Here is a 21,681-nt window from a genome sequence, read left to right on the forward strand (position 1 = left end):
TGGTTGGCTACTCCTGTGTTATTCACACTGCAGGTAAATGTGTGGGCATGTCTTGCCAAGCCAGTCACTGTTGTATCTCTCAGGGTTCAAAGCTGGGTAGACGTGATGATTACTTTTCTTCTCGGTTCTTGCATGACATTTTTTCAGAACTATGAAAGGAATCAAAACAATGATGAAGATTCTAGGTCAGCTTGGTTTCCTAACATTCTGTGACTCAGGGATACAGTGTGTTCAGTAATCAGCTCTCACTCTTAAGTTATAGGTTATAATGAAGAGTGACAGCAACAGCCTGCGATGTATTGAGGGTCTATGGGACCTCACTGGACAGCCACTCTAAAAGAAGTAGCACATTCTTGGCACTGGCTTTTTCTTTGTTAGTCTCTGAATACAGTTATTGTTGGCTTATTATAGGGTAACCCCATTATAGCTCTCTCTCCCCTCCTTCTTTCTCAGTTTGTAGAGCTTCTTCAGTGGTAAGTTTCCACATGTCTTTTTGAAAGGTTTTAATGCTACTTGTCCCTCCCCATACTCCCACCTCTTACCTTTTGCTCCCCAACTCCAGTTTAACTTTTCCCATTGTATTTTGAAAGCTCCTCCCCATTTCCTACTAATAATTTCCTAACCTCTGTAGATTCAGTGTCTTAAGTTTTCATTATATAATCTTTCACTTCTTTGATTACATCTTTTCCATCATAATTTTTTTAGTTGACAGTAAGTTGTATTGTCTTTTTTAATTTATGTGTTATTTATATAGAAGAAACTACTGATTTTTTTGTGTTATTTTCTATCCTTTCACATTTTTTGGTGTTGTTTTTAATCAGATGTAAGAGTTTTCTGGTGGTGTCCTATGTATACAATTTTATCATCTACATATAAGATGGTTTGGTTTCATTCTTTCCTAGGAGTGCCTCTTTTTCTTCTCCCCTTGTCTTAGATAAGACTATGTTGAACAAGAGCATGGAAAATTCACATCTTTGTCCTATTTCTCATTTCAGTAGAAATGTCTTGAGTTTTTCTCCGTTTAGCGTGGTGCAACTTGTGGCCTTCCTGCAATTACCTTTATTATATTGATATGTCCACAATATCCCTATTCTCTCCAGGACTTTTATCATGGATGAATACTGGATTTTGTCAAAGACCTTTTCTGTATCTAATGAAACAATCTTGTGCTTTCTGTCCTTACATCTATTTATATGATGAATTGTGTTTATTTATTTACATATGCTTAACCATCACAGAGTCTCTGGCATATGGTTGCTTGACCATGAGGGACATTTTTTTTTCTGTGTTCTTGGAATGGTCTTCAAGTACTTTGTTGAGTTTATCATCTATGTTTACCATATATATTGCCCTATAATTTTATTTTTGATAAATATTTTTTGTTATCAGGGAAATACTGACTTCATAAAATGAATTTAGAAACTTCACTTTCATATTCTGAGGAACAATTTGAGAATTTTTGGTGGTAGTTCTTCTTCAAAAGTCTTATAGAATTCTGTATTAAATGCTTTTAATCCTAGTATTTATTTTAGTTGGAACATTTTGTTTGTTGTTTTCCTTTTAATTTTTTTATTTATTATAATTTATTCACTTTGTATCCCAGCTGTAGCCCCCTTCCTCTCCTGCTCCCAACTCGCCCTCCCTTTTCACCTGCCATGCCCCTCCCACAGTCCACTGATAGGGTAGGACCTCCTCCCCTTCCATCTGACCCTAGCCTATGAGGACTCATCAAAGCTGCCTGGATCATCTTTCTCTGTTGCCTGGCAAGGCTGTACCCCCCTCAGGGGGAGGTCATCAAAGAGCCAGACACTGAATACATGTCAGAGACAGCCCCTGTTACCCTTACTAGGACACCCACTTGGAAACTGAGCTGCCATGGACTACATCTGTGCAGGGGTAGCTGGGACATTTTTCATCACAGCTTCTACCTATTAGGATAAAATAGGGTCCATTTAGATTATTCAGTTCATCTTTTCCTGACTTTGGTAGCTTGTACAACTCCAAATTCACACTTTTTTTTTGGTAGCACACAAATTTTTAAATTTGTATTGTTAATGGTTTTCTTAATTTCCTCAGTATCTGTTATACTGTTTCTCTTGTCATCTCTAATTGTATTGATTTGGTTTATCACAGTTTCTTTTGGTTATTTTAGCTAACAGCTTATCATTCTTGATAAACTCTTCAAAGTATTAACTCTTTGTTTGATTATTTTGTGTTTGTTTTTAATATTAGCTTGATTTTGATGGTCTCTTCTTTTATCCATTTTGAAGTGCTGACTATACTTGTTTTTCTAAACCCTTCAGATACATGATTAGGTTCCTAATTTGAAATCTCCCATATTATTTTATACATATATACATAGTGCTATAATAAACTTTATTTTCATGATTACTTTCACCTTTTCCCAAAGATGTTGACTTGTAATGTTTTTATTTTGAATCAATTCTAGAAGTTTTAAATTTTCTTCTTGATTTCTTCCTTCACCTAATTTTAACTGAATAATATATCATTTAGCTACATAAATCTGTCTGCTTTTTGTCTTTTTATTGTTTTGATATCCAGCCTTGATCCATAGTTATTAAATAAGATATAATTTCAATTATCTTGTATTTCTTGAGAGTTACATTATGTTGTACTATGTGATCCATTTTGGAAATAGTCTATGAGCTACTGAGAAGAACAGCTATAATTTTGTGATTGAGTAGAATGTTCTATAGATAATCAGTTGGGCTTATTTTATTTATGAAATGATTTAACTCTAACATTTTTCTATTTAGTGTTTTCTTTGAGGTGATCTATATATTGTTGATTATGGGTTTTTGAAACCTCCTACTATCACTTTGTTGGGATCAATCTATGTTTTAAGTTTAAGGAGTTTCTTTCATGAAACTGAGTGTTCCTTTGGTGAACATTTGTTTAAGATTGTAATAACCTACTGCTGAATTTTTTCCTTTAATGAGAATGAAATATTTCTCATTTCTTCTGATTAGTCTTTTTTTAAAACAGTTTTCCACCTATTGGAATAACTGCAACTGCTGCTTTCTTGCTTCCATTTGCTCAAAAGATCCTTTTCTTTACCTAAAGGTGAGGTCTGCTGATGGCTTGGAGGTGTGTTTCTTGGGGGCAACAACAAATGAACCCTGTTTTATAATCTAGTTTGTTACTCTGTGTCTCCTTGTTGGGGAATAGAGACCATTTGTTGGACAATATGCATTAATTCCCATCATTTGGTCAGACTTCTTTTGATTTATTGTTCTGGAATTATTTATACGTTCCCAGTACTTTTTTTTCGAAGTGTTTAATCATCTCTTCAGACCTAACTATTTCTTCAAATGTCTTCTGTAGAGTTTTCTTAGTTATCATAAATCCCTTAAGTATATATATATATTTTGTTCTTCTCAATGCAGTTTATTCAGGAACCTTGAACAATCTTCTGACCCTGGGGAAAGCCAGCCCACAGCTTAAAATAGCCTCTGGGTAGCCAACCCCAGCATGCCTCGTGGGCAATGCAGATAGGTCCACATACATGGAAGCAAGCCAGATCCTCAGCCTTAGCCAAATATGGAGTTGTTTGTGACAGAGAGCACTCACCATCGGGAAGGTGGAAGGCGGAAACCAGCTCCATCTTTAAGGCGCGGCATTATGCAGCTCTCTACAGTTCCCCCTTTTTGTTTTAGACGCATCAGGCAAGAGTAGAGGTCTGATCTCTGATATTAGAAATAAATTGGGACTTTGTACTGATGTTCATTTAGGTGTCATCCACCCAAAGAGCATCAGACCCGTCCAATACCTTTTTCTCAGAGGTGGGACCTGGGGCATCAACCCGCATGCAATCAGACATGCTCTTCTCTGGGTCCAAAGCGGCTGACCCTGAGTGCAGTGCTTAGCCTCGCATCCTGAGCGTAACATTTTAGCTTTTTATGGTAGCCAACCATGCTTGGGGAGACTGTCCTGCTTCAATGACTGTAAAGGCCTGAATGATCATGGCTGCATTACGCTGTTGTGAGACTCTAATCTTGCATATACACCACAGGCAAACCAAGGAGACCAACACCAGAAGGCCTGCTAATGCTCCCATGCCCGCCCATTCCTTCAGATGATTCATGGCTATAGCAATCCATGATGATTTTTATGTTGAAAAGTTTCCTTTCTTCCTAAGTTATGACTGAGAGTTTTGCTGGGCAAAATAGTCCAAGCTGGCATCCATGGTCATTCATAATTCATAGAATGTTAATCTGATCTCTTTATGTTGTCATGTTCTCTGAAAGAAAAAATTGCTGCTATTTTGATAGGCTTCCTTTGTATGTGAGTTGATATTTCTTCCTTGCCTCATTCAATATCCTTTGTTGTTCTGTATATTTAGTATTTTGGCTACTTTTCTTACATGGTGAGTTGTTTTTATGGTTCTATATGTCTCTTGGGTTTGATAAGCATTTTTCTGCTTAGGCTATGGATTTTTTCTATGATTTTATTAAAATTTGTTTCTGAGCCTTTTACCTGGATCTTTTCTTCTTTTACAGTTATTATAAGAAAGTTTGATCTTTGTATAGTATTTTAGAGTTCCTGTATGATCTTTCATTGGAGTTTTTTGAGATTTCTTTGGATTTGATATCTTCTTTGACTATGTGACCCATTTTTTCTACCTGGTCTTAAATGCCTGATATTCTCTTTTCCATTTGGTCCAATCTATTGGTGACACTTTCCTCTGAATTTATTGTTTGAATTCCTGAATTTTAAAACTCAAGTTATTTTATTTATTTATTTTTTTTACAGAGACTCTATCTTCCAGGGACTTTATCCTGTTTTCATATTTTGAGTTGTTTTCTCTTTCAATCATTTGTTGGTTGTGTTTTGTAGTCTTCATTCTGACATTTACTGACTTCCTTTCTGAGTCCTTTGATTGTGTTTATTATTGTTATTTTGAAATCATTGGCATATATAACATCTAAGTCACTTTTGGGGACACTACTATGGAAATATTAATTTTTTGTCAAAGACTTATTGCTTTGTTTAACCATGATATGGAAACCTTGTCCCTCTTCTCTTTTGTGTGTTTTAAGACTTATTTTTTGTTACCTCAAATTCTCAGGCAGTTGACGACCTGTACTAGTTTCAGGGTTCAATCGTTGAGCAGATCACTGTTGGTATTAAAGCAAAGTTTTAGAAGAACTCTCAACTCAGCTTACATTATATGAAGTTTTGAAGCCCAAGAGCAGATCTTCTGTAGAGTTAAAGGATTCTCACAGTCAACCTTCAGGATTCTTGGGGAGTTTCTGGGGACTTGCAGGAGAATTGATTGTGTGAATCTGGGGTCCCTACCTGAAAAGTTATGCTGTAAATGTTTCTATTTACTCAGATAGGGAGATGAGATGAGATGAGATGAGATGAGATGAGATGAGATGAGCCCAGTGTTTCTATCTAACTGTCCCCAGGCCTAGACCTGGAAGCTTCTAAACTCCATATAATCTAGTTCTCTACAAGCCTGGGCTTTGAAAGCTTCAGCTTACAGCCTTCATCTGTTAACCTAGGCTTAGAATGTTTCTAGAAATTTTTCAGGCACCAAGATCTCAAATTTTATGGCTCAAATCTCCTCTCCTAGCTGACTGATTTGATCTTGCTTCTCTCACTTCTCACTGAATTGCTCTGCTCGAAAAGCTGCCTCTAAATTCCACGAACTGAACAGCATGGACTGCACAAACTCAGCTGAACAACATGGACCTCAACTGCCTTCATTCACTGCTCTCCCTATGTCCTGCTCTTAACTAGCCTCTCTCTGGTGAGAGTTGGGCATGTCCTATCTCTGGCTCATCCTGTCAAATCTTTGATTCATCACTTTGTCTGCCCTTCATTTAAACATCATTGTTTGGGATCAAATGTATGTATTAAAGGCATAGCTATATTCCAGCCAGAGGAACTAAAGGTGCGTGCTTGTGTGTATTCCAGCCATAGTCGCCATGTTGCTGGATTAAAATTCCTCTACAGAGGGCCAGGAGGTGATAGGTCTGTGACAGTCTGTAGATATGTAGTCCTCCGAGTGGCGGCAGAGCTGCGTGGAGTTGTTGGGGTGGGTTTAATATCAGTCTCTGGAGTGGGGCATGTCTTGGTTTTCGGGGGTGGGTAGAGTTGGCAATGAGTCTGAGTCTACTGTCTGTCTAAGGGAGGAGTGTGGAAATGACTCTAGAAACACATGCACATGTTCCTTGGTGGGATCACAGGGATGTGTCGGTCTACTGTACCTCCCTGGACAGGAACACTGAGATTCCTATAGTTGGCAGTGGGAGCCTCAATAAAATGTATTGAATATAAATTAGACCAGCATAAAGTTGATGAAAATAAATGCAAAATAATCAGCTCCTTTGATTATATTGATCTCTTTTACTTACCCTAGCCTTAGGTCACCTATAGGCGTGGACTGTGTCTTAATTTAAGCTTAAGTCCCTGAATACCTGCTTTCTGGGTTGATGGTGCTGGACCCCAGATAGTTACTTAGTACACCATCATTTATGCTTCAAACTATAAATATTAAGACAGAATTTATTATTTCATTATTTTCAACCTTATAACTAAGAGCTATAAGCATTCTGTTTCATCTTGAATGCTGAATACGTAACTTATGGAATAAACTCTTTGGAGATAGACAAGTAAGTGTCTGTGCTAGGAAGTGATTGCTGGATGATAGGGCCTGGGGAACAGCATGCTCTGAAGAGGACCAAAGGTTCCCCAGGCTAGAAACCATCTGACACATGTAGCAGTAATTTTAAATTGACACTTCATACCCACCCAACATACAGCTTCACTTCATATTTTAACTTCCTATTTATTTGTCAAAAGTTGTTCTAATAAATCTAAAACTTATACTGCCTTTCAATAGTGCAGAGTATAAATTACAGAGCCAGTGATAAATCCCTTCAAAGCAGGTCTTACCCTACTGTAACTTTATCATCTCCTACAATGTCATCTCTTAGAACATATCAGTCAATCAAGATCATCTGTATTTTGTATGTTTAGCACATTCCTTTGCAAAAATAAATTTCCTATAAAAGTAAAGTCTTCTCCCAGATAGCTTAGGTTGGGCATTCTCATACTGCCTTTTGCAGTTTCTGCCTCCATTCCAGAGTAAAAGAAAAATGTTTGCACATAAAAATAACTACATATTTTTTAATAGACTATCATCTGTATTTTTCAAGTGTTTCTACTTCCTGACATGTTTATTGATCCCTCCTTAAGGAAATCTCTGACAAGATAGTAAAGGATAACCTTTGCATATTCCCATACAATAGTAATGACCAAGCGGGAGAACTGCTGATCAACTCATAATCTAAAGACATCACATCCTACTCCAGGATCTGAATGTTGTTGGTGTTCTACAGAGCTCTGCTGTTCATCTGGGGTTGTATGATGGTAATAACATTTTATGGTACCCACACATCCGTTAGGGGACTTTTGCCAGTGGCCTGGGGCACTGCCAGTCACTGTGGAGAGTAAGTTCATTCCTGAAATTACCAATTGGTTTTAATTTTTGAGAACTACACTCCAAAAGCTATTAAGGGAAACAGTATGACCAGATAAAACAGCAGCAGGGATTGTAAACAAATACCCTTCACCAATGGTAAGATAAACAATATTTACATGCAAGAAAATCATCACAATTTTTAAAAGAATGCTGTCTGGTTCTTTCACCTAGGCTGACTAAGAATGTATTTGCCCCAGAAAAGGTTTAGTCTAGCTAATGGATATGTCATGATTGTGCATTTCAGATCTCTAGCATAAAAAGCATATTCTACTTCCAGTACTGAGATACAAATGTTCTCATTTAATGCGTGAGTGATTTTGATTCAACCAATTATTATTCATATTGTTGGTTATGGATATGGCCTCAATGAGTCTTTCAAATCAGTATGTTCATTATAACACTGCAGGTTTTCTCCTCCTTTTTTACAGATACTTTTTGCACTGTATTTTCAATAAATATACCTTACCCCAAATATCACTTAATTTGGACAAATCCTATTTTATGATTGAAGATCACCTTTGAAACAGATTGAAGCATTTCATTGACTTTGAAGCTCGGTTTGCAACCACTTTTCTTTCTTGTGCTCAGCTCTGCCAAGAAAGGGCACCTCTGGTATCCATGCAAGCGAAGCTTGTTTTCCTATAACAGGGTGGACCAGGCCACTCCTCCCCATATGCATAAGCTTTGAAAACCAATAGGAAATTCCACAGTGGCATGATCCTTTCCTTTCTTATTTCGCCAGTGGTTAGCAAACCCTCAAGTCTGGATTTCCACCCCAGCATGCCTTCTAGAATCTCACAGGATCTTCTGTATTCAGCTCTGGGATAATAAACTTTTTGAGTGCTCATTTAATATGTTTCCCTCCCCCTAAGGGCAGGGTTCTTGTCAACTCTTTCATCCCAGTATCATTTTCCAGGAACTAAGTATTTGGAGTCTTAAAAGCTAGTAATAACTTCATAAATGTGTTATAGAAACATAGAATGAGAGAACACAAATATAATACAGCAACAAGAACACATGAATGATTGGAGGAAAGTATATAATGCTTCTTTAAACAAGAATTCACCTTATTATAAAATCAGTGGGTAGGAGCCTATTCTCTATCCCTCTCTAACCTTGTGCTAAACGAGAAAAAGAGAGGTCAGCTGATTTGTCTTTTATGTTCTTTGTCCATTGAGGATATCATTGAAGTAGAATGATCCAAGAAAATAAGATTTGCTGTCAGGAGAGCAGCTGCACTCCAAGCTTAAGAAGTCAATGAAACAGAGTTTCCTTATCATGCTAGAATAAAAGCAGTTATAACATAGAACATGTAGTTGTTCTTTATATGCTTCTTACTGCTTGTGTTTTTATGGAAATATTGTTAATCTTTTGCTTAATTTCATATTTGTGTAAAATAAAGATCATAACACCGCCTGGCCATATTTACAACAAGATAGATTATTAACTTTGAGTCAGCTAATGTTTCTGCTAACATTTTTGCAAACAGCCAGGCCTTTTGCTGACTTCAGGAATTCCAGAACACAGAACAGTGCCCAACAGAGAACAGAGCTTCTGTAAATGCTTCTTGGAGGGAACAAACCCTGTACCTCACTCAAATTTAGTGTATTAGTTATTTCATGTTGCCACGATAAAACATCAGAAGCAAGGCAACTTACAGAAGGAAGAATTATTTGGGCTTAAAGCTCCAGAGACTTAGGGCCCTCAATGGTAGAAACAGCATGGCAGCTGGCTGCAGATATGGTGGCTGAGCTGGACCCTCAAAGCAGAAGGCTCACCTCTCCAACAACAGCAGGAAGCAGAAAGAGTGAACTAGGAATGGAACAAGGATTTGGAGCACTGAGGCTCACCCCCAGTAGCAAACTTCCTCCAACAAAGTCACACCCCTAATCCTCCACCCCCAAATGGTGCCACCAGCTGAGGACCAAGGATTCAGAAGCCAGAGACTATGGGAAATATTGCCATTCAAACTACCAGTTAGTCAGTTAACAAGCAAGAAAAGGATTCAGACCAAGCTCTGAATTGTAGTCAGTTTTCCTCTCCTATGTCCCATCACTCCTGATATGTCCAAATTACCATTTCCCTTCAGTAATCTTGACCCCAGAAGGGCATCCATTTTCTTCTCTGCATCCTTTTAGGTCATGAGCAGCACAATAACAAAACCAAATGGAAGTCTAATCTATCTCCATGCCCGGGAATGCTGTCAAGGAGGTAAGAAGATGCAGGGAAATGGGGGTTTTTAAACTGGAAATGTGATTGATTTATTCCTAACTTACTAATTACATTTTGCAGAGAGAGTTTACACATGCCACTTTTCACTGAGCTCCAAGGAGAAGGAGAAGGAAAGAACATTAAAAGGAAGAGTATGCCATTCATGTTGACTAATGAAGGCATCTCTATCTTCTGGGCCCACCTTTTCATGTGGTCCTTTTTAAACTGCAATCAATGGAAAGGACAGACATTCTCAGTATTAATGGACATTTGATTAGGCAGAAGTATGCCTCCCTCATGCTAATGATTAGCAATGCTTCTCTGGATGTGAATTTCTTTGCCCTGAGAAAAAGTACCTCTTTCATTTGCATGATTTAAAAAAATCCCTCTCAATCATCTAACATTAATTCAGTTAAACATTTTTAACTCAAAAGATAGTTCAGTATAATACTGCATGTCATTTCCCCAAATTCCTTTGAATTTCCAAGTGTGATACCTTGAAGCCCAGCATCTCCACTGACTTTGATGGTGACATTGACTTCAATAGTAGAAGGACTTCTACCCCCATATCAGCTCTGTCTGTTCTGATCTCTTTCTCAAGCTGCTCACCCCCAAGCCCAGTTGGAAACCAGGTGCCATTTCTGTCACTGAAGCAGCAGCTGCATCTTTTAAATCATTGCCCCTCCACGGAAGATGGGGAAGCTTCAATGTGATTTTCAATAAAGGGCCTATGTTGAGCAGCAGTAAAAGAACCAATGTCTCCTCTCTTTTATCTCATCTAACACTCACTAAAGACCAGAAGAATATTCCTTGAAAATGTGGAATCTGTGCCAAAGAACAAGGGAATTCAATGAAACGCTTATTTGAGGTGTTCCTTTCCTTCTTTCATGTAAGAAGCAGTGAAACTTTATGGCTACTTATTGCCAGTTATGAAGTCATGTGAAACAAGTCTTAACCCTGAGAAAAGGAGACTGTTACACAAAACAAAACATGTAGAAATGTAAGCCAGTGATTACCGGTATCATCTCTTTTCCACAGCAAACTTTTGAAAAACAAAACAAACAAACAAACAAAAAAGCCCTAGCGTTTTTCACCCATTGGTCTCCTCCCTTGGCCAAGTCCACGTCAAATACTTTCATAGCATCTGGTCCCAGCTCAGAAAGGGAGATATTGCCCGTCTGGTGCTAACTTGAGGTACCTTTTCAGAAAGTTATAAATCCTCTCTTTGTAATAGTCACTCTCCAGGAAGAGTGAACTTGGCTATATTTTTACTTTAGTGCATGAGGTGTAGTTTCGAGATGTCTTCATTATTGTTTGAGGTTTCCTTGTGATTGAGCTCATGGTATAAGTCAGACCTAGAACTTTGTTAATTTAAGCCACTCAGTGTGATCTTCAGCACCGCTCTGGATAAGGTGCTGAATTCGCAGCTGGTGGTGTGTTCCTGAAGAAATGGGACAGGTTTCCAGCCGGAAAGACATGTGGGCTGTGCCCTGCTTTCTAGCCTGCGGTGCGCATCACTGTGACGTGTGAGAAGGGCCGCGACCTGCATCAATCCAGCAGTAGGTACTAGTTGAGGACATTGCAGAGAAGAACACATCAGACCCCTTTAGGCTTCGGAATAGAATGATCTTGAGGGCTGCTGTGGAGTGCCTACAATGGGAATTTGGGGGTTGGAGCACAGGAAACTACAATTTAGGATAGCCTCTTGACACTGAGCATACGGAAGCTCAAATTGCCCATCAAGCAAACATTCTATTTTGATTAAGTGATATGATAATTTCCTTTCTGTTTTAAACCTCCCACTTATCTGGTACTATGAAACAATATCTAACACAGAAAAATTATCATATGCAAAATTCCATAAATATTACTCTGTTCCATTCTTAAAATAATTGTTAGTAAGGCAATGTTATCATTTAAAATTATTAACAAATAATATTTGGATAAATTTATGAAAATAGTATGACACTTGGATATATTGTATGGTGTGTGTCATCCACTCAAAATGCTTAGACTATTTTTCATCTCAAGGAACCATCACTTACTTGTAATAAGAGCATTTAAAAGTCCTCTCTCTCTTGTGTCTCTTTTTTGTATTAAGCAATATGCTGCTATAATGTTGTTGGTTATTATCCTTTCTGCAGTGAAACATGAACAACTGCTTCTCCCACCTGACTCTGACATTCCTTAAGCAATCTACATCCAAACTTCCTGATCCCTCATAGTCCCCGACCTCTAGTGACCATTATTCTGCTCCCCAATTCTGGAAGCTAAACCCTTTTTAGATTCCTTCATGAGTGCAATCATCTGCAACCTGTCCCTCGGTGCCTGGCCTATTGCATTTATTATAATGTCTCATTTCACTCAATATCATGATCTCCAGATCAAGCCACATTGCTGTAAATGACAGAATTTCTCTCTCTTTAAAGGCCTTATAGTTGTCTAGTATACATTAGCAGCCATTTTTCTCTGCTCATCATCAGTGGACATATTGGGTGATTCTGTGTCTTAGCTAATACAAATAGTGCTACAGGAAACATAGAAGATATAATGTTGTTTTTCAACAACATTATATTTGTTTTTCAACAAATCCATTATATATGTATTATATATATTGGATTATATATGTATTATATATATTTTATATATATATGGTTTAGAGAGATTATATACATAGTTTTATATACATTTCCAGCATCAACTGATAAGAGTACTGTTTTCTTTATATCCTAAACCATATAGAAAGCAGTACTCTTATCAGTTGATGCTGGAAACGTAAATTAGCACAGCCACTCTGACACAATATGGATGGTTCTTTGTCCTCAAGAAATAACTATTGCCAGCTTGAAGAGTAGAAATTAAGAAGCACTAAGTCGAGGAACTGCCCAAGGTCACATATCTGAACCATGGCAAGGCCCATACTGAATCTAGGTAGTTACCTCTTGATCTGCTACTACACTTAAGTCAGGTGCACAGCGTAGAGCTTAGTGCTCTTTTGGTGCAAGAAAATGCATTTTGAGTGTGATAATCAAGGAAGATAAGGAAAATAACGAATAGAAAGTATGTAACTGCCACATGCATCTTGGTATCAATTTAAACACTCTTTTTCTCCAGAAACGTCTCTTCATTGTGCTTCCACCAAAAGACTCTCTGGAAGGCTGGAAACAGGAGAATAAGCGGCAAAGAACTGGCAGGACATTGCACAGACAGGCAGCGCTTTATGCTCTAAGCAGTAGAGAGAGGAGCTGTCACACTCCACACACAGTTGCATCCATGTCACATAACCATGGAACATACTGACAACCACGAATGAGGCCAACGGGTGCGGTCCTCCAGTGGGGTCACATAACCAGGGAGCATGCTATGCAAAGCTCGCAGGTGCATATGCTTCAGGAAATGACATCTGGGAGAAAGTTGCACATCCACAAAGCTGTGTGGCGGAGAGTGGGCATCTGCCCCTACCTGGCCTGATCCGAGGCTTTGCGTTTACTCTGCTCTCGTTGCCTTTTTTTCTTCTTTTTCTCATTTGCTTTAACTTTAATTTGTAAACACTGCATCCTTTAAAATGCTAAGGATCCAAAAACTAACACAGCATCCAAACTGAAATTCAATCAGTAGTTACATAGCATAGTGTCATAATATTTCCTGTACTATTTCCCCTTGCCTTATTAATATACCCATCAGTCTATTAGCTTTAACTGCCTCTGAAGACTGAGCAGATGTCTTCAATGAATACTTCCATCCATAATTACCCCTTATTTTTTTTTTCAGGAGAAGTTCAGCTAATTCACATCCTACCAATGTATATGAAAAGTTTAAATGATTTCTTCCCAAATGCATTACCTTTTTCTTATCTACATTAAGTTCCATCTGCCATTACGGCGCACAGTCTCACACTTTGATTAGAGCCTTCTGGAGTTTTTAACAATCCTTGCTAGTATTTTTTTTTACTAACCTAAATAATCTCATAGCATTTTATAAAAGAACTTTTTAACAGTTATGACTTTTTGTCAGTCTTGCTTTGTATGGATTTGTGATTAGTATTGTGCATGCATAGAAATGTGTTAAGTGTGATGATTCAGCAATGAAAAAGCAGAGCTACTTAAACAGAAAAAAAATACAAAAGCAATAAAATCAAATCTGGAAACCTTTTACTTTCTTTTGTTCAGTGTTAACATACATATGTTTCTAAAATAATTTTGATTAATTGCTACCAGAAGAATTAAGGAAATTCCCATAGGCTTAGACTCAAAATTGTATGTGAACATCTTTGCTTGCCAAATCTTTAGAAACAATGGTAATTGGAAAAAGGCTCTTGACCTTCCATCTATGAAAATTTTTTTTAAAAACTAAAACTGTTTTCAATACATTGTGGGCCACTAAAGAGAGTAATTTGCCATATTTCCAAAATCCGACTGATTTTCCCTGTTGAAGCCATAGCCAGGAGCAGGGGGCCTTGATCACGCAGCTTGTTTTCAGGATGAGGGGCAATGCTAGACTCCCAGTTCGTAGTATCACTTTTGCTCTTCCTACTCAGGATTTCTGAATCAGGCTCAAAAAACAATAACTGCACACTCAGCCTCTGCCGACTTGAAGAGAGAGCATGAACAGCCCAGACATGGTCTCTGACTTCTAGATCAGCCCAGCTGTGTCATTGTCATCAAACTGGACTCTTCCCATCCCTAAGTAGTGAACTTAATGTGGCTTATTAGGAACTGATTGTTTCTGTCATTATGCTATTTACCTATATTACAAATTTTAGAATTTATTGGTATTTTTATTTTCACATCTTAAGGGTAAATATGTTGAAATTCATAAAGATTAAGAGTTACGCTCAATGCAGTCTATGTAGCAGAGATTGTTCTAGAACTGGAATTTAAGTGCATGGCATTCCAGCCTCTTCCTTTTTTCCTTTTTCACTATTTCCTTTCCATACTAATAACCATTCAGAATTTAACTTGTTACTTATTTGCAATCACATTCTGGGAAAATGCACTCCATTGTTTATGGTTCTGTCACTTGACATTAGAAATAATCATTTTTATTTCATATAGGAACTTCTTACTTTATTGAGGCAAGTTTTCAAAGTCACTCTATTTCCCATCCAAAATTAACTTCTCTACAAGTCACCAATTGTAAATCTTTCAAATCTCTTCATTCACTTTTGAAAGAAATCATAACAAAGTAAACAGACTTCTGCACATTTTAACGCTTTCTAATCTCGTTTGATGCCCACCATGCCCTAGATTTGTGTAATATGATTCTCAATTCCTTTAAAGAAACTCAGGTTTTGGTGGTTTCAAAATCAAAACACATCATATTTTATTGGAAAACACAGCATGGATGAGTTAGACAAGGTTAACTAATCAGTTTCTTTGGAATTTGCTGGATCAATTAGAAACCTAATCATTTCTTGGTGATGTAAATAACTATTACTTACTGACCATGAGTTGAACATTTCACAAAACTGAGACAAATTACAATAAAAATGAGCATTTTCCTCTTTAAGAAATATGTATTTCAATGAGTTTTGTTTACAATGTGATATTCTGATATCCTTTGAGAATGTGCTCCAACGTGCCTGACGTGTTAAGTCCAGCAGACCGCAGAACATACAATTTTCACACAAACCTAAGATCACTGCAAGCTTGGCATACATCCGAGAGCAAAATGCTCAAAACTACTCTATGGGGAGAAAGGAACAGGAGGAGTGCAGAACCAGAAAAGAGAGGGCGCAGCCACAGACCTCAGAAGGCCTGGGCGATTCTCACTGTGACACGAAGGGAGCCAGCACGCCTGTGGGCAAACATGGGCTCCTCCAGGACCTACCTGAGTTGTGACAACTTTCTGAGCACTGCTCTGGGCCTGATCTAAGGAGGAGGATACGACAAGCACGGAATCTTGCTTTACAGAACACAGATCTTCACCAGACTCGCGTATGTGGCTACGCATGTACAAACGTGTGCTGTGCACAATTACGATTTCATGCCTGCCTGGTGGTATTCCCTCACACATCCTCGCACAGCCCTTCCCTCTCCTGTTCTGAGAAAACTCCCAGCCCTCTGTCATAGCCACCACACCCAGACACTAGTCATAACAATTCCCAGAGCTTGCTCAATCCTAGAAATGGTTCAGACTTAGTACTTCTGCAAGGCCCTAATGAGAAAATGCTTTCTCATAGGCTCTTCCTGCACCTTTTCCCAGTGAGTGGTGTAGGCAGATTATTTTAATTGGTATTGCTGTTATTACAATGTACAGGTCTTTATAACATTTTAAAAGCTACATTGGAGCCTGTATTGATGAAACAATAAAATGAATTGTTTTCCTTAATGCTAGCATTATGGTTAATCCAAACCAGATTTCAAGGGAGAGAGATGAATAAAATGCTGAGAGGAATGGATTTTCCTTGCCTTCGATAATGAGCTGGGCAGTGGAAATGTGGGTGCTTTCAGAACCAGCCACGTCCCTTCTCCAGGGTAGAGGAAGGCACTCCCTGTCCCTAACAGGAACATTGTAGTTATATGATGTACATGCTTTTTGCATATTGTATCTAGAATTAAAATTCTTAGCAATATAGCAATACTGTATAGCTGATTTTTTTTTTTTTTTTGATGTGGTCATTCTTGACCATCTTACTTGTCTCTGTCTGTGCTCACATGCTTAACAGAAGACTCCTTGGACACAAAAATAGTCTATTTATACCAACAGGAACAATGATAAGAAAAGTATCTTTGTTTTCCGTATTTTTTTCCTTTCAGGAATTTAACTGTGTTTCTCATTTACCAATGAAGCCCAGCATACTAATTTTTTTTCACATTTTAAAAAATTCTTTATTAATTACACTTTATTCACTTTGTATCCCCCCTGTGGTTCCCTCCCTCCTCCCATCCCAATCCCTCCCTTCCTCAACCCTCTGCATGCATACCCCTCCCCAAGTCCACTGATAGGGGAGGTCTTCTTTTCCCCCCTTCTGATCCTAGTCAATTAGGTCTCATCAGGAGTGGCTGCCTTGTCTTCTTCTGTGGCCTGGTAATGCTGCTCCCCCCTCATGGGGAGGTAATTAAAGAGCAGGCCAATCAGTTCATGTCAGAGACAATCCCTGTTCCTCTTACAATGGAACCTACTTGGATACTGAACTGCCATGGGCTACATCTGTGCAGGGGTTGCAAATCAAAACGACCCTAAGATTTCACCTTACACCCATCAGAATGGCCAAGATCAAAACTCAAGTGAAAACACATGCTGGAGAGGTTGTGAAGAAAGGGGAACCCTCCTTCACTGCTGGTGGGAATGTAAATTTGTACAACCACTCTGGAAAGCAATCTGGCACTTCCTCAGACAACTCGGAATAGTGCTTCCTGAAGATCCAGCCATACCACTCCTAGGAATATACCCAAAAGAGGCTCAAGTACACAATAAGGACATTTGCTCAACCATGTTTGTAATAGCCAGAAGCTGGAAACAGCCCAGATGCCCCTCAACTGAAGAATGGATGCGGAAATTGTGATACATCTACACAATGGAATATTACTCAGCAATGAAAAACAAGGAAATCATGATTTTTTTTTTTTTTTGAGTGCTTGGTTCCCTTATAATGTGTTCAATCTTGTTTCTGGAAGTGCTGGCTTTCCCAGTAGAATTCTTTTTTCTATCTGAAACTTTTTAGCCTCTATTTTAATTTCATGTGTTTAGTGTGCTTGTATGTCTGTGCACCTCACGCATGACGTCTATAGAAGCCGGAAGGTGGTGCTGGATCCCTGGGAACTGGAGATGCAGACGGTTGTGCGCCATCAGGAGCTGGGAATTGAACCTGCGTCCTCTGGAAGAGCCGCCAGTGCTCTTCGCCACTGAGCCATCTCCCCCGCCCGCCAGAGTTGGCAAATATTTGAGGCACCCTGTTTGTAAACTAGGGTAAGCGCAACAATGTCTTTTACCATTTCCTTTCCTTCATAATCTTTCATTACCGTCTAGACTTATTCACAAATCTGCTGCTGCTGAAATAATGCACTTACGTATGTTGCTAAGACGAGTTGAACGTATTCCTCAAAGCGCTTTCCAGGACGTGCTCAAGCGAGCCATGCAACCGCTGTATCCTGCCACAGAAGACGACATAGCTTGTTTACAATAACTCCTGATAAGGCAACTCATAACATTTTAATTCAGTGGGATATGTAACTCATGTTTCAATTAAAAGTAAAATTATTACTTTCCTTCATTTGTGTGATTTTTTTGATAGACTAGTACATTTATATGGTAATTTTCCAAAGATCAACTTTATTTATCGGCGAAGAGCTATTCCGTGATTGTTGTATATTTTCTTTGCCTCTGAAATGTTATCACATTTAATTGCCTGATCTTATTTGGGTTGCAATCATAGTCATTAATTAGTGGGAAGGTGAGGGACAGCAGCATATCTAACTATCTGTTATGGCTGCTTTAATGAGGAAAATACCTGCCATCATTTTAAAGGCATCCTAGATGCTTGGCAAATGCCTCTTGCTGTAGTGTTCTCATTTAGGCTGTGAACATCAAAGGAAATTGATGTCAGGTGTGAACAGAAGCTGTTGACTATATCTGCTGAAGAAACTGAGTTGTGTGTCTGGGTAGCAGAGATGAAGGGCGGCTCAGAACATTAGCGGAGCTACAGGTAATTAGTGTAAACTTTCAGTGCCTGGTGTGTCTGTGGAACAAAAAAATACATTATTTATATTTATCTGCTATGGCATCATAGAAGTTTAAGCATTTCTATTGCTTTTTGTTTGTTTCTATTTTTATGAAAGAATACAGGAACTAACACTGAATAATAAAACCATACTGTTTGCATTGCATATTTTCAAATATAATAAGGAAATCATGATGATTTAGAAGCAATGAAAAAAATTATTTTAGGATTACTACTAAAATAGCAGCTTATAAATTAGTGCAATCCTTGATTTTTTTACTGTATTATTAAACTTAAAGAAGCAAATGGAAGAGCAACTTGCTGATCAATAATAAGAATGGCTTCAGTAAGCATTTCTTGTAGAGTAAAACTCAGCATTCTAAACAGTGATATTTTAGTAGGGTATATCTTTTTAAAACTACACTTATATGGTGCATATGTAATTCAATGTGGCAAAATAATATTTACATTCCCCAAAGGCTGTTATAATATACCACACACAAAATAAAATGAGCTTGTACAAGAAACGCCTCACTGCAGATGTGCTGGCTGCCCAGGCAGCCTGAGGGTCACTCTGCACGGCAATCCCTGCCTGTCTGGAAAAGCCACCCTTTCTCAGGGGGAAATTGGAATTTTTGTACCAAATATAACACGGGCTTTCCTTGCCTTTTTTTTTTTAATTTTCATCAATTACACTTTATTCATTCTGCATCCCCCCATAAGCCCCTCCCTCCTCCCCTCCCAATCCCACCCTCCCTCCTCCCTCTGCATGCATGCCACTCCCCAAGTCCACTGATAGGGGAGGTTCTCCTCTCCTTTCTGATCTTAGTCTATCAGTTCACATCAAAAGTGGCTGCATTGTCCTCTACTATGGCCTGGTAAGGCTGCTCCCCCCCAGGGGGAGGTGAGCAAAGAGCAGGCCAATCAGCTTATGTCAGAGGCAGTCCCTCTTCACATTACTATGTAACCCAATTGGACACTGAACTGCCCTGGGCATCCATGCAGAGGTTCTGGGTTATCTCTATGAATAGTCCTTGGTTGGAGTATGAGTCTCTGGGAAGTTCCCTATGTTCAAATTTGCTGGTTCTGTTGCTCTCCTTGTGGAGACCCTGTCCTCTTCAGCTCTTACTATTTCCCAGTTCTTACATAAAATTTCCTTGGCTTTTTAGGGGTAGAACTGAACTTAACCCATTTTCAAAATGTACAGGAGCCCATTGTTCACATCCTTATTTCAACTGAACTATTACTCCTGTGATTCTCAACTTTTCTTGCTATTCAGTCAGGAAGGGCTATTTTTCTTAGAATATTTTTATTAACAACAAGTATTTCAATTATTCTGTTTGTGACATGGAAGATTATTCTTCACTTACACATGCTGATCACTTACCTGTGTGACTTCATTGATTAGGTACAATTTTCCCAGTAACTACTGACTGTAACAAGGGCAGCTTCTCATCACTTAGGCTCAGATCAATAGAAAAGACAAGCTATAGTTCATGGAAGATATACATATGTTTGATATGGCACATTTCTCTGGGGAGCAACGCGCTGAGTGCCCATTTTCCTCATATCTTTGATATCTGCAATTAGGGAAGATAATTGTCACGATATTATATGCCCACAAATAGTCTTCAGCTACACTAATAAAAGAGCAATCTTTCCTAGACAGATGTTGCTACTTAAATTAATCAAAAATTAAGTTTAATCTATAATTTCTGTTTCATAAGATGTATATCATGTACCCAGTGTCCATATATGTTTTATGACAAATGTACAATTGTGAGAAACCCAGCATCCTCTTGTGAATTCAACTATTCAAGCCACAGATGAGAAAACAATTCGTGTAAGGCAATGCGAATGTCTAAGACTTAGAACTCTTGGTTGCTGGAAATTTAACAAATTTGCCTCTATAAAGCTCTGTAGCCTTACACTTGAGATTAAATAATCACGATCTTTTTCTCCTTTTAAACTCAGATATCTTTCAACTGAAAAACATTTCAAGCACCCCAAACAAATGTTAAGTACAGGCATATATTTTCACATACTTTATGATAACAAGAAATTGTAAATGTGGTCTGATCTAAGCTACTTCAGGAACATTCCAAACTCTCCAGCCCAAGTTCGACTTTGACTCTGTTGATCTGAGTCTTTTGGAATTCCTGTCTGTCATCATCTTAATTTCTGGTCCAGGCTTGACCACTGCCCAGAAAGGTGATTTGGTATTCACCTTTAGGTATTCACCTACCTATAAAGTGGGTATAATCATCTATGTGCCCCTGTACAAGCTCACACACACACACACACATACACACACACACACACACACACACACTCACACACACACACACACACACACACACACTCTTAGAGCAGGAACTATATAGAAAGTACCACGTTTTTCTAGTTTCATTATGTAATAATGTTTTAAAGATTTGTTTGTTATCATTCAGGTGTGTGCACACACGTGCTGTGTGATGCACAGGGCACCGGCCTTGAGAGGTGAGAAGAGGACATTGGGCCCCTGAGGATGGACCGACAGGAAGTTGTGAGCTGCCGATTCCGCTTCTGGGAAGGTTCTCTGAAGAACTGCTCCTAAAGTGTACCATCTCTCCAGCCCCCTATTTTCATATTTTTAAAATCATTTGGAAATCTACCTTTAAGCCTCAACGGCTGACCATAACATCTGAAATAAATATTATGTAAATATCAAAGGTTAAGTTATCTTTATAGCGACCATGGAGGGACAATATTGTCTGTGTGGAAGCTTTCTCATGTTCATCCTCTGTAGATACTGTTTTGGTTTCCTCAGATGAGAGGATGAGATGAGAACCAAACCCAAGTTTTACAAATACATGGTGTGGGCTGAGTCTAGAGTGTTTCTCTCTCACTATCTCTAGGCCTAGGCCTGAGGGCTTCTAGTCTCCATATAGTCTAATCTTGTGCGGCCCAGACCGTGAAGGTTTCTGTTGCTGCCAGCCTCTGTCTGCTAACCTCGGCTTAGACTGTTTTCAGCCTCTGAGACTTACTGCCGAATAAGCTCACTCTTTCTAGTTCTTTCTGAACTCTGGCTGGCCAGTTCTACTCAGCTGTTCTGGCTCAAAACTCCTCTCCAATTTGACTGATTCAAATTGGCTTCTCTGCTTCTCACTGAATTACTGCTCTTGGAAAAACTGCCTCTGGACTTCTTGAACTGTACCAAACTGTACTCTCTTCCCAAACGCTTTTGTACTGTCTCTTTGAACTCTCTTGCCATGTCTCTTCACTGCTCTTAAGTAGCTTCTCTTTTCTGTCTGTT

The 21,681-nt window shown here is 38.6% G+C and overlaps 1 long non-coding RNA gene across 2 annotated transcripts; it reads left to right on the forward strand.

The window, feature by feature from the left end:
- Positions 1–363: 363 nt before the first annotated feature.
- LOC132648255 (uncharacterized) lies at positions 364–21,066 on the forward strand. Of its 2 annotated transcripts, none has more exons than XR_009586626.1 (3): positions 364–473; positions 9,652–9,724; positions 20,837–21,066. It is a non-coding gene; the product is annotated as an uncharacterized LOC132648255 (long non-coding RNA). The 2 variants fall into 2 exon arrangements; XR_009586625.1 differs by lacking the exon at positions 364–473 and adding an exon at positions 17,417–17,635 and having other exon boundaries at positions 9,651–9,724.
- The last annotated feature ends 615 nt before the right edge of the window (positions 21,067–21,681 follow it).

Source organism: Meriones unguiculatus, chromosome 16 (assembly GCF_030254825.1).
Source record: "Meriones unguiculatus strain TT.TT164.6M chromosome 16, Bangor_MerUng_6.1, whole genome shotgun sequence".
NCBI classification, from domain to species: Eukaryota; Metazoa; Chordata; class Mammalia; order Rodentia; family Muridae; genus Meriones; species Meriones unguiculatus.